The sequence below is a fragment of the Cryptotermes secundus genome, unplaced genomic scaffold, assembly GCF_002891405.2.
Source record: "Cryptotermes secundus unplaced genomic scaffold, Csec_1.0 scaffold303, whole genome shotgun sequence".
NCBI classification, from domain to species: domain Eukaryota; kingdom Metazoa; phylum Arthropoda; class Insecta; order Blattodea; family Kalotermitidae; genus Cryptotermes; species Cryptotermes secundus.
The window spans coordinates 2140634-2153155 of record NW_019726229.1 but is presented as its reverse complement, the minus strand read 5'-3'; the positions used below and the strand labels follow the sequence as shown (position 1 = coordinate 2153155).

Sequence of the window (12522 nt, the reverse complement as noted above, 5' to 3'; positions counted from 1 at the left end):
ACACTACAGCCCCAGTAGGCCTAGGCCTACCTCCATGAACTTCTCCGTTCACTTCGGTTTTTCTGGATCTTAGACATACGGTAGGACTCCTTGGGTGGGTGATCAGCTCGTCACAAGGCNTAGTTTAAAATTTAATTTTTTAGTATGGAATATGTGTTTTATTGTGTTAAATGTTAAAATCTAGTAGTTTAAATAAATTAGATAAAATAAGAATTTTAATATAAAATGGGGAGGGTGTCGTGTTTAAGGTACCGGCTGTTGTGTGGTGTGGATGAGTTCCATAGTTTTTGATCTATGTGGTGCGCGAAACCTGGTAAATAAATATGATGACTTTAACATACTTGTACATGTTTAAGAATTATGTGATTGTGATTTTTGTGGTCACTTAACGTAATTTTTGGTATGTGAAGATGATTGGTCGGCAAGCGAATTTTGTAATATTGTGGGTGATTCTGTCGCACATAATGTCACCCTTCTCTTTTCACATGCCCACGTCAATATACTGAACCAACTAACCGATTTTTACGAATTTTAATAGGGTATTAACGCGATGTTGCAGTCCAGATGAACCTCATACATTTCAATGTCAGTAACAAAAGCCTGACGGACGTATAGGTCTCTGTGGTGGAAGAGAATTTATGGGCACTTAATATTGGGTTCTGGATTTATGTACCGTAAAGCACCTTAAAAATATGCAATTTTTCGCTGGACATTTTTGTTGTAGAATGAAGAACAATACGTAATCCATGTGAAAATCTTAATTTTTCCTTAAGCTCGGCCACGATAACTGAAGAATCGATGTAAATCGTAGGATTTTGAGTTATCACAGTGCTGGATATGAGTGCTATGTCATTGGAAATTGAACGTCGTGTAGTCCGTTGAAGGTCAACAGACGTTTCGGAGTTACATGCCTCCTTCATCTTCACGGCTGAGGAATAAGCCAAGCAAGAAACCGCTGTAAAACAGATATGTGAAATCTGCAGGTCTATGAAGATAGAATATCGTAGATTTTAAATATGTATTTTTTTTTAGAATCCTGGGGTGGGGTGAGACTGAGTTTACTTGATATATCGACCACTAATTGCCCATTGTTCCAACCCCGGATGATAGATGGTGATGAATGTGGAGCAGTCGGTGGAATTGACAGGGGAAACCGAAGTACTTGGAGAAAATCTGCCCCAGTGCCACTTTCTCCACCACAGATCCCACATGACCTGACATGGGCTCGAACACGGGCCGCTGTGGTGGGAAGCCAGCGAGTAATCACCTAAGTTATGGAACGGCCTTGTAAATATGTAAGTCGAGATTAACAATCAGGGAGACCAAGGGTGAGAAATGTGGGAAATTCTGAAGTTATACGAGTATCTGACAAATTTAACCCTGTCAGACCAAATAGAGGTATAGGGATAATGCTCTAGATTTGTTTTCGGAAGGTGCTTGGTTTGAATGTCGGCTGTGACATCTTCTATCATGACTTGAGATTTCTCGTGATTTTACTCAGTTCCTCGGGGAAATTTCCCAGATATTACCTCGATTAGGCCGCTGCCGGTATTTTCAAATTCTTTCCAATTTATCCTTCGTTTTGTTATCTCATTATTCGAAGATACGTAGATTCGTTATTGAAAACATCTTTATGAATAACACTCACTCAACTCTGTCAGAAACTCTACGTATTGTCACGATTTCGGGGTGACTGTAGAAGGGGTTTAGATTGAAGATTGGATTTTTTGACACTTACGAATCGTAACTACAAGTAACTATAGCACTATCGCTGAGCTACACAATTTACAAATCACTGGAGCACGCGCTACGTCTTCTCAGTCTGCTTTCCTAGTCGTTTCCTGGTAACGGATATTAACAATGGAGATTCTTCAGCTTCTGTGCTCACGTCGTTTCCCGCTGGCTAACAGTCCACAAACAACTGTCAAGTTAATCATAGCGCCATCTCTTCTCAGCCTCCCTTGTATAACTCAACTGAACTCACTGCTCCAGCTGTCCTGATTATAACTTCTAGGCACAGACGACATAGAAAACACTGTTCTTCTATTGTTGCGTTTGTATCCATTGCAGCAGGAACGTGTTTACCGAGCTGTTGCCCAGAAACGAGCTGCGTAACCGCTTTTATTAAGAATGTGTTGCCCTAGCAACGGGCGTTATATCGCGACTGCTACCCAGCAAAGGGTCTGTACGCTGCAATATGTAGTGAAGCATTTCCAAAAAGAAATAATAACATTAATTTATGTGCAATATGCTTGCAATTGTAAAAAGTTACGAGTAAAATAGTCCCTATGCTTAACTAATTACGCACTACGCCACGAAAGTGTGTGGGTTAGTGGATGTATGGATCCACATTATCTTGACTCGGCACTATTTGGAAGTAGGTTCTCAGCTTCACGTCCCGGCCGCTTTATCCCAGGTACCAATTTGATAGAAATTTGGGTGGACCCCAGAATCGGCCTGGACGACGTGGAGGAGAGAATTTTGACCCTACCGGGACTCGAACTCCAACCCCTCAGTCGTTCAGCCCATAGCCAGTCACTATACAGACTACTGACTCGAGTATGATTCCATCCCATGATTCTGATCATAAATTATATGTTGTAGCCAATAGCATTTGAGTTCTGTATGATAAATATGCACGGCTTATGTGGGACTCTAGAAAAGCGGTCTTTTCGATTCCTACCCGTAACTCCGAGCCTTTCTGCAGTAGTTGTGTAAGTGAAGAGAACAAGGGTGGCAGGTTGTTTTTCCGTTTACATATGCACTGTTTGTCTTCATAAATCTCTCTTAATAAGGTATTCAGAATGTTTATGAAAAATTTAATCAGCTTTAAAGGAAGCAGAATATTATCACGCTCAAGGTAAGAGTAAATTAGCCCTTGTGCTTAACTAATTAAGCACTACACCAGGATGGCGTATGGGGAATTGAGTGTATAGATCCACGTTTTCTTGGCCTCGGCATTAATTGGAGGTGAATAATCAGCTTCACGCCCCGGCCGCTTTATCCCGGAGAAAGAGCTCCTGGTACCCATAGGATAGGAGGTTGGGTGGACCCCAGAGCCGGTCTGAAGGACATGGAAAAGTGAAAATTCTTGCACCCATCGCGACTCGAACTCCGAAACCTCGGTCGTCCAGCCCGTAGCCAGTCGCTATACCGACTACGCTGTTCAAGTTCATATTATCGCGCACAGAATAAATCTAAATTGACTTCGAAGTGAAGGTTTCGTAAATTTTTAATGGGGGTAAAAATCAAGTTTCCAAGTTTATATCATGTATAGAAGAAAAGTCTTAATTATTCACAAACACCTGGTGGAGTGCGTGTACCTGCTCCACGTATACTGACTGAGTGGATGTGCTGCAGATTCCGCGGCTCTTGAAGTAAAGGGAACAGGAGCAATCAGTCATACAACTAGAACCCTCATTTGTGGGTGTCATGTTTTATGTTCCATCGTGAAGGATTTTGATCATGCCCAACTTTACTCTTATGCGATCTGCGCGCTCTCTGTCTGTCTGTCTGTGAACCCCCTTTCTATTATCTTTTGAATGGTTGGACAGATCTGGTATGTGTACCATAACCCCTGGGCCCATCTCAACGTCTTAACTCTTAAATCCGTCCTATCAGTCTGTGTGTCTCTCTGTGTATCCAGCTATCGTTACTAGAAAAGGCTCGGCAAAGTGTATCCCCCCTTTCATTGCTAGGCAACGGCTAAGTAAACACATTCCTGCGGCAACAATAGAAGAATTGTTGAATGCACATATGTGTGGGTCTGTCTATCCTCTGTCGTTGCTAGGTAACAATCCTTTAAAGACATTCCCGCTGCAACGAAGAACTGTTGGAGGCGTCATGTTCTATACGGTTCTTGTCGTAACAAAGGAAAGAATTTAAGATGTCATCAAGAAATCTATACCGTTGCTACTGTGTGGAGGCGGGTTTCACTATCTCCACCGTAGCCCTGCGAGTCGTAAAAGGCAACAGAAAGGGAAACCACTGCCTGGGGGTATAACTGGGTCACCCTCTTCCTGGGGGATATAGATACGGGAACCTGGCCCTCAAGGTTGGGAGAGTCTCGAATCTGAGACAGTAAAATGTGGTCATGAGTCCTGCTGGATTCGAACCAGAGAATGAACGCTGTCGAGGGCCAGCAGCAATTGTAAATGACAGACAAATCCTCTCTTCAGAGAGGACGTTACACAAGAACTTTGACCGCAAATGTCAAATTGAAAAAAATCTGGCCGTGGATCTCAAAGGTCTTGGAGCGAAGACGAACTGATTTTTTGTAAACCACAGTATTAAAATACGTGTACCTGTGACTCTGACTATACCGTTGGAATATACTGTAATGCATATATTTACGAATTAACTCCATGGCCCTCTTTGAGAAGCTGATGGTTCACCAGCTGGTAAAGGAGACTTGCCCTCTTCTTACGAAATCCTAACGCTGATTATCATTTCCACTGTAATCAATTTCTGTGCAATAAACCTGAAGATTATACTCATCTGCTGATCTCAGTGGCCGGCCGGTATAAGGCATGAATTGGCATTGGTTCGAACCCCACTCAAGGTATAGATTATCTGTATTTTGTGCGTTTCTCCCGTGTTTATGTTCTCTGTAGGTAGCGGCCTTGCGACGGGCTGATCACTGGTCCAAGGTGCCCTACCGACTGTGTATAGGTTGAAGCAATTGAAAAGGAGGCCAAAGCCAAACAAAGGGTTGTAGAGCCGTAATAATAATAACTATACTCATCTACGCCTAGATCCACCTAGTTGTCTCTTCCCTTCAAGTTTTGCCATTAAAATGTTGTCTACGTTTGTAATCTGCCCCGTCATAATTCAGTCAGACTGGATACTTGGGGCTTTATTACCATCGGGGTCAGAGACTTTCCCTGTGGCATCTGTACCAGCGCTCCGACCCAGCTGACCTCCTATCCAAGGGGTAATAAATCCGTTGCCAGGATACGGATAGCGTGTCCTAGTGATTTGTGAAGTGGGTAGATTGGCGATAGCTCTATAATTGATTTGATTAAGTGAGATTGTAAAAGGTGTTAATAAATCCAATCATTCAATCCAGGACCCGTTATTGTTAGTCACTAAACTTCTGACACGTGAAAATATATCATCGCCAAAATTTCTTATAAAAGAAAATTCGCCGCAAAAAATGTTTTGCAACTCACGAGGCCCTGTATGAAAATTATTTTATATACTTTTACGGTATGGAGCTATTAGACCCCACCCAAGCTCCAAACTCGAGGGTCCCATTTTGCGGCTACCCGCTGCTGCTTATTCAACCCACGTAATTTGTACCATCCACTGAATTAATCAAACGCAGGAACGTTTTTTCTTGTCCACTTACTCGCTCTGCATCTTATTTATCTCTGTTTAGCATCCTAATATGAAATCTGACAGGACTCTTCTCAATTGGCACATTTACTCTTACATGCCGGACTCCCGGAACGTCGCCTGACCCTCATAGTGCCCGATGTGTGGTCCAGCAACAGACGCTACATATTGTAATGTATATAACCGTTGCTGGGCAACGACTGAGTATACACGTTCCAGCGAGCACAACAATAAGTGCTGTGTTCTCTTTGGACAGTGCTACAGATCGTTGCTAGGTAGCGAACCAATAAACGCGCATTCTCCATGACACGTGACACGTGTTTTCTGTGTGGTCCATGCCGAGGAATTATAATAGGACAAAGAGCGGAGTACAGGGAAGTACAAGGGAGAACGGTGGAGTACGGAGGAGTACGAGGGAGTACAACGGAGAGCGAGAACAAGAATAGAGCATGTCCTAGTAATTCGTGATGTGGGATTAGAGATAGCACTCTGATTGATTGGGATAAAAAAAATTGAAAACGAAGGTGTTAATAAATCCAGTCATCAAATTTAGTTTCCGTTGTTATTAGTGACGGAAGCCCGGACTCGTGGCAACATTACCACAGCGCAATCTTACTTTATATAACGGAGCCTTAGGATCTGCAAGGTTTATATGAAAGGTAACAAGGTAAAGATGTCCTTATGCTTAAATAAATAAGCACCACAATATGAGGACGTATGGGGGAGTAAAGGTATGACTCCATTCTTGACCCCGGCGGGGTGGGTTGTCAGCTTCACACCCCTGTCACTTTACCCCAGGTAAACAACACCCGGTACCCATCGGACCGGAGGCTGGGTGGGCCCCAGATCCAGTCTGAACGATATGGAGAAGAGAAACACTTGTAAGATATAGGCGTAGATGGGATGATATGGTCTGAACTATATTCATCTGACTCAAGACAAATGACTTTTCAGTTTCCATATTAAGCAAATTGCTTCTCAAGCTATATGACTTTTAGCTAATCTAACAGAACTTGGTCTGTTACGGTAGCAGAGCGGTCTAAGGCATGTACTTTCTTCGCTAGCTCGGAAGCCAGAATCGTGGGTTCGAATCCCACACAAGGCATGGATTTTTGGTATGTGTATAACGTCTTTCTGTGTTTGTATTGTCCTGTGTTTAGTTATAGGCCTTGAGACAAGTTGATCACCGTCCAAGGAGTCCTACAGTCTGTAAAGTGATCTTTAAACTGAGAAATCAGCCCTAAGCTCCAAAGTGGGAGCCAGAGGGGAGGAAAACAAAAATACAACGGGGAATTAGCTAGAGCCTTGAGTAAGAAATTTGTTTTGACATTGACTGAAAATGTTAAATATGTGGTTGAGAGGTGTAATAGGCCTGAACATGAAGATTATTTCCCCATGGATGTGATGTCTTGTAGCTCGAAAAATGACCATCTACGTTTGGAGGGAATGAACACCAACCACTTCAGGGTCGAAGCGATTCTAAGCAAACAGGAAGCGCAGTCAACCGAGACAGATTTAATGTTAGCATCTTAACTGTAAAAGCCGGGTTCAAACCCAGGAGGCTTTTTTCATTATTTTCAGTGCGGCTAGACTGAGTCCACTCGGTACTGCGGCCAATACTGGCCTATTGTACCAGCCCCAGTTGAGAGATATTGTTGATTGTGGAGCAATTGGTGGGATAAAGATTGGCAGGGGAAACCGAAGCACTCTGAGAAAACCTGCCCCAGTGGCACTTTGTCCACCACAAATCTCACATTACCTGACCCGGGTTTGACCCCGGACCGCCGCAGTGAGAAGCCAGTGACTAACCGCTTGAGCTACGGCGCGGCCCACTCACCAGGGTTACCTTCATAAGAGTGACCTGGAATGGTTTGCAGAGACTCAATATGCTAGAGTCCTGTCAACATAGGAGGCTTGTGTTTCCCCTTAGCACGACCTTGCGCCAGTAAATACCGCGGTACATTAGGTCCTAAGCTGCTACTGATATACGTGTATTTTAGTTCGCTTTGGTCCGATTAAACCATTCCTGGGTTCTGCATCGTAGAACAGCGAAATTAAAAGACATTCCGATTTTAATTTAAAGTAATTTAATCATTCAAGTGTAGGACGAAGCAAAGCACACGCACTATGGCCAGTACGTGATCAAACCGAGGTCTATATTCAAGATTTTGTACGTTGGACAACGATGGATAATATCGAGAAACACAATAATTCCACTAACATAGTATCGTCAAGCACTTTTAGATTTTTTTTTAATTCGCTTAGTGGGGGGGTGTAGTCCAACTGGGTCCACTCGGCACGGCGGCCACTGATTGGCCTATTGTAGGCTGTTCCTGGTGATTATGATAATGGAGAATTTGATGGAATGAAGATTGTCAGGGGAAACCGAAGTACTCGGAGAAAACCCGCCCCAGCGCTACTTTGTCCACCACAAATCCCACTTGATCAGACCCGGGATCGAACCCGGGCCGCCGCGGTAGGAAGCTAGCAACTAACCGCTTGAGCTATGGCGCTGACCACTTTTAGATCTTGATCCGGAGATAGGGACTAGTTCTATAAATTGGGCCAAACTGAGTAGGCTTTTACCTGAGGACAGAGACATAATCCAGTTTCTGAAATGTTGGGCTTTAAATAAAAAAACAGGGCAATAGATAATATTCAAAAACACAATTATGCTTCACGCTAGTTCCTTTCTTGACTTATTCTTCGATCCTGAAGATGGAAGCGACATTTTCCTCTGAAATATCGGTTGACCTTCAACGGACTACACAGCGTTATATCCCAGAAGATGGAACTCTTCATAACCACCGCTGTGAGAACCTCAGGCTCTACAGCGTTATTGCTGAATTTGAGTTCGCTAGGTTTAGAATGATTTTTTAGAAGTCATGTCAGTGCCACTTGGTTGACAAATTCCCAGAGAACTTGCATATTGACGAAACAACGTGGCAGCAGGAAGGTTTGTTTTACGAAGTTAGAGAGCGCTCTACTTGAGTAGAATATTCACCGATGCCACGAAAGCCAAAACACATGTTATTGCAGTCTGTTCGAGGAAAGTTTCAAGTTACGTTACTACGTTGCAGATAGATGTAATGTAAAATTTCACCATAAAATCAAACTCCTTAATTAAATTACCTACAGAATTACTGCAACCACTAAGGATAGGAATAATTATAATAACTTAATTGAACAAGGAATTATCTTTGTGTGAATTACCCAAGAAAGTATTATGTATCAGTCTGTCTCAAGTGTATGAAACTGTCGTCAGCTTTGAGTTGTTGAAGTTGTACTTCATGATATTGAAGTGGTTCTCTTTGTTGTCCGTTTCGACGGAATTATATCTAACACTCCTTCACTCACTTCACTCATGTCTTGCGAGTCATTCTTTAAGGTAAATTTAAACTGTCCCTGTGCTTAACCAATTAAGCACTACTTCATGAAGGTGTGTGGGTGGAATGACCTAACACTAGCTTGAGGGGAGTGGTCAGCTTCACGTCCCGGTAGTTTTATCCCAGAGGAAAGGCCCTCAGTACCCATTGGATAGGTGGTTGGGTGGACCCCAGAGTAGGTCTGGACGGTGTTGAGAAGAGAACATTTTTGACCCTACCCTGACTCGAACTCCGACCCCTTGGTCGTCCATCCCGTAGCCAGTCGGTATGCTGGCTCTCGCAGCCCTTAAGGACTTCATTATCAACTGCTGACACCTTGAGATACCCACCCGATATCCATTTCCCGTAACTCCAAGATCACATCCCAAACAACAGAGCCGTAATAATCCAGAGAGGTCTACTACCTCGGGAATGGTGTCCTATGTCTCCCTGTGAGGATAATGCGAGGGACGAATGGAGTGACGGAGTGAAAAGCAATGCCCGGAGCTGGACGTAAGAATGGTTTCAGTGCATGTATCGGGAAATTACGATACCCTTTTATCTTTCATCTTCCCACTAGATGACTCTTCAGACGTTCCGTTGAGGAAGGATCCGTCGCCATTGATGCAGAACCCATAAACATAAAAGAGCTTGCCACACAGGATGTATATTCCCTGTAGGGATCGGAACCCATAAAAGACTAAACGAGGTTGGTCAAGAAGTTCGATTGGATTTTGATAGACCTTCTTCACCTTATTACTCGTTGTAAAGAAAGCAAATACACTAAGAATAGACAGCCCATTCTCTACATGAAACAGCCCTCGGTAGTAATTCTGCCAGTACAGTAAACATGATCGATCTTAGATAATAAAGAAGGGAATTGGTGTTATTGTACGTGTGTGTTCTGAACGACGGCGAGTTTAATCCCCCCCCCCCAAATAATATCAGCGCCGAGAGGAGACAGGGAACTAACGTCTATTTTAATGTCTTATTGGCCTCCACAGACCACTCTTCGTATGGAATGTTTTCTTTCATCCTTTGTTTATGGGGGTTAGTAATAACTGGTCTCGGGAAGGGGAGATGGACCCTTGGCTGAGGCGCTTGAGAAATACAAGTTTTTCTTGTGTGTTCTTGTTTGCCAATCTGTAAGTTTGAATGTATAAAAATATACTTTTACTATTTGCTTCATACGTACCAGGACCTTGTCCTCTCATCCCAGAGAAGAACATGTATTGTTTTCAGAATAAAGTGCTGAGGAGGGCATGTGGAAATAAGAGAGAACAGCTTCATGATCTGTACTCCAATAAATATTACCGGAATTTCAAACGAAAGAGGGAGAAATGAGCGACTGTTAGCTTTCGGGATTAATAGGTTTTTGGACTTTACCCATCATCCGGTATTCAAAAGGAACACAATGTTTCGGAAAATGGATCTGGTTCCATTCTCAGGAGAGGGTGCGGAAGACACATACTCCATTGAGTCCATCAGAAACAGCTAACCTCAATCACCTCAGTTAGCTCTTTCTAAGGGACCCAACTGAGTAGGTGTCTCCCCTCCCGTCACCTGAGGATGGAAACAGATTCAGCTTCCGAAATGTTCTGTTTCTTTAGAATACTGGATAATGAACAAAGTAAAAACAAAATAGTAATCCCGAGTGTTACATACCATCGTCAGAACACTTTTGGATGGACTGCTAACTTGCCCAGAGAGGAATCTGATATGAAGTTATTAGTAATCTCTACACACTGTACAAAGGTACAGCCGGTCGCAGTGGCCGCGCGGTCTAGGACATGAACTATCTTCGTTCACTCGAACGCTGGCATCGTTGGTTCGAATCCCACTCGAGGCATGGATGTCTGCCTGTGTTTATTCTGTGTTTGTGTTGTTCTTTGTGTAGGTAGCGGCCTTCAGTTCAGTTATTCAGTATTGAGGGGGTGGGTTTCCCCATGCACCGTGGCCAGTATTGATCTATTGTGCGTCTCCCTTTTAATTTCTACAGTCTCCATACCCTACCGCTACTGGTGCTTACTATCAGCCCCTTTCTGCCAGCGAGGTTCCAACCTTCTACTGGCAGTGGTATCTAATAGTTACTCCCTTTCTGTCAGAGAGGTCCCCCCTCCTCTGGCAGTGGTACCTAATACTTCCCCATCTACCGGAGGCATTGGAAACTACTTTGGGCGGGAAACTTTTTGCCAAATTCAGCTCAGAGGTCTCCTAGAGACATGAGGTTCTTTTACGTGCCGTAAATCTACGACACGGAACCCACGGCTTAAAGTCCCTCCCGGAGGACTTGTTCCCTGAATTTTTCCGCTCTTCAAAATTCCACGACCTCCGCCGGGTTTGAACCCGCGTACCTTGAGTCATGAGGTGGGAACGTTACCCCTAGACTACGGAGGCCGCTAGGTAGCGGCCTTACAACCGGCTGATCTCTCGTCCAAGGAGTCCTACTGTCTGAATAGAAAAGAATTACGAACTGAAGAAGAGGCCAAAGCCCAACAAAGGCCTGTAGCGCCATATGCAGACACTATGTACTTATGGGTGTCTCGTGGGCCGTGTGAGCACGCGGTACAGAATGAGAACTGTCATGTGCGCAGTCTCACAGCGGTGCTGTACAGCAGGATTGCACGCACGTGAATGCTTTTGGCCATCACGTGTAGTATTGTAGTGTGCATTGCTTGCAGTGGGGACGGAAGTTGTGATAGGTTCAGGGGGCACCTTATCGTAGATATAGGGTAGGCCGTTGTGAAGTTTAGTTTTACTGTACAATTTCGAGAAATTATGGAATTACTGTGGTCTTGATAGCGTTGATAATTTTATATCAGTTATGTAACTAAATAGTGCTACGATGCTTCTAATATGTTCGATTTATGGATAAGTTGATACAACAAAGCTTTCGAAGTGGGAAGTTCGGTCACATTATCAAACATCATGCAGGGGTCCATATCCAATGTTCCTGAGACTATCTTAACATCATTTTATATATTTCCCTAGACCCTAAAATAAATAAACTGATATTTAAAGTGTTGTAGAGTGACACAAATATAGTATTGATTTCGTTTAACAATTTAAAGACTGATATTCTGCTAAATAATGTATAAAATTACTTCTAAGCTACAAAAATCAACTGAGTAATATTATTTAGGAAAATGTGTTTAGTAATAAAATAATACAAAACGCGTATATAAACTCAATTGTCAGAATTCAGTTTTCTTTATGTTAAAGCCGGAGGCTTTAAGGGGTGAATTTGGATGTACGATATCACCGATATACAAGACAGTGATAACATAAAGAAAAGTAATAGATCTTATGAAAATGTGGAGAAAATGAAATATTGTGAACGACGCTAACAAATAAAAGTTACATTCGTAAAGAAATTCGGATAACATGCTTCCTACTGTCTTCTTGCCTGCCTTCTAGACACGGAAACAATTAAACATACGAAGCTACAATTTTGCCTGTAGTTTTACATGTGTATGAATGTCGGTCTCTCGTATTAACTGAAGAGCGTAACCTGCGGTTATTTCAGAGCCGGGTGCTGGACCTAAGAGATATAAATAGTAAAAGACAGGAGAAAATTTAATAACGAGGAGATTAATAACGGATCTTAAAGAAATAGAATTGGAGAGTAAGCTAAGGAATGGGGAAAGTGAAACGAACACAACCACGTGCCCTTGTGTGACTTTATATGTTGGATTTGCACTGTGTGTACCTGGTTTATTTATGTACTTCGTTTTGTATTTTTCTCTTTATGTACAGACTTTCCTTGTCTCTATCATTCTAAGATCTACTGCCACCAGGTGAATACCCAATTGCAGTAAAA

General features: G+C 42.9%; 1 protein-coding gene across 4 annotated transcripts in view; it reads left to right on the top strand.

The window, feature by feature from the left end:
• Positions 1-12522, top strand: part of LOC111864041 (calcitonin gene-related peptide type 1 receptor) — a 523124-nt gene that overhangs the window by 363491 nt on the left and 147111 nt on the right. The window lies entirely within an intron of this gene.